The 1,506-nt window shown below is 37.4% G+C and overlaps 1 long non-coding RNA gene across 1 annotated transcript; it reads right to left on the reverse strand.

Moving 5' to 3' along the window:
* Window positions 1-208: 208 nt before the first annotated feature.
* Window positions 209-799, reverse strand: LOC103522865. The gene is made up of 2 exons (XR_542031.1): window positions 733-799; window positions 209-371 (listed from the first exon to the last, which is right to left on the reverse strand). It is a non-coding gene; the product is annotated as an uncharacterized LOC103522865 (long non-coding RNA).
* Between the last annotated feature and the right edge of the window lie 707 nt (window positions 800-1,506).

Consider the following 1,506-nt stretch of genomic DNA (forward strand, 5'->3'; position numbering starts at 1 on the left):
CATATACTGGGAGCTAACAGTCTGGGCATAATACTCATCCACAGCAATGTCAAGCATGGCTTTGTTTAAAGTATTCAACATGCTCCTTTTGTCAACCAAGGTACCCTGTTTAACTGATCGCCCGTCTTTTGTTTTTGTGATGGTGGTACCCTGTTTGCTACTGGATAGAGCCTGTTTCGATGATGTAACAACTTCCTCCCCAAGATGAAGAGTATTCAACATGCTCCTTTTATCAACCAAGGTACCCTGTTTAACTGATCGCCCATCTTTTGTTTTTGTGATGGTGGTACCCTGTTTGCTACTGGATAGAGCCTGTTTCGATGATGTAACAACTTCCTCCCCAAGATGAAGTTGAAAGTTTGAAGTGTTTACTGAAACAGATTTAGATTTATCAGATGGACCTTACCGAGTTCACTCCTGACCCAACTTTTAGTCACGTAGTCTGAGTTCACTCCCCATCTTTTCACACAAGAAAACTTTGTTAAACTTCAAACCGACCTAACATTCCTTCCTCATTAATATTGGATAACATTCAATGACTATTTTCAGCGTATTACTAGTACAACAATACTTGGGTATTGTTTGTATGTAGGTACTTCTATCACTTTGGTTAAAAATAAAGCTCACACCACAAGATAAAGTAAACATGCTAACAAAAGAGAATTTGAGGGCAAATAAAGTAGAGGGCGAAAACTTAAAATTTAGACAGATGCAGAGAGAAGAGAGAATTACCGGACGCAAGCAAAGGATCAAATGAAGTGTTATGAGGGTGGGGTTGTTCGATTACCCGTGTCTCCAACGCAATCTTCAGAAGACCTATTTTCATCAGTGATATCATCAAATTCGTTGATTATAGATATTAGATAATCACTTTGGTCATAGAGATCTTGTATCCAGTTTCTGTAGACATCACACCTGGGACATTCTTGTTCATATGGAAGCATTTCGTCTACAAACTGCATTCGATTTTCATAGATCCCTCTCACTAGATCAGACAACTCGTTCAATGATGTCAGTTGTTCAATTTGATTTGATAAACCAAAGGTCTCAAATGTAAACGCATTCTTCCTCATTTGGCTCTTGGAATTTCGAACACCAATCATTCTTTTCACTTTTCCCCACATAACAGAACAAACAAGAAGATTAAAAAGGACGAAAAAGAATAATTTAAAAGCGAACAAGGAAAAGTGTTGACTATAAAAATCTCAATTAATCTAAAACTAGGCTAGCACAGCGTACACAAATCTAATGAGCTTTAGTACAAAATAATGGCTAATTAAATCATTGCTGTGCTAGATTTATCAAGAATCCTTCTCCGTATTAGGTTTATCCTTGCTTCCTTAACTAACTAACATACTGGATACTGGTGACAATCATTATGATGTGTACCTCGAAACTGTAAAGAGAAAAGAAATTGAAGTCTCCAGCTTCAAGGCTTAATTCTATATGATAGACCAACACAAATACCACGTGTTATCAAAGCTATGAGCACGTCAAGGTCCACTA

The sequence above is a fragment of the Diaphorina citri genome, unplaced genomic scaffold (genome assembly GCF_000475195.1).
Source record: "Diaphorina citri unplaced genomic scaffold, Diaci psyllid genome assembly version 1.1 scaffold12200, whole genome shotgun sequence".
Taxonomy (NCBI): Eukaryota; Metazoa; Arthropoda; class Insecta; order Hemiptera; family Psyllidae; genus Diaphorina; species Diaphorina citri.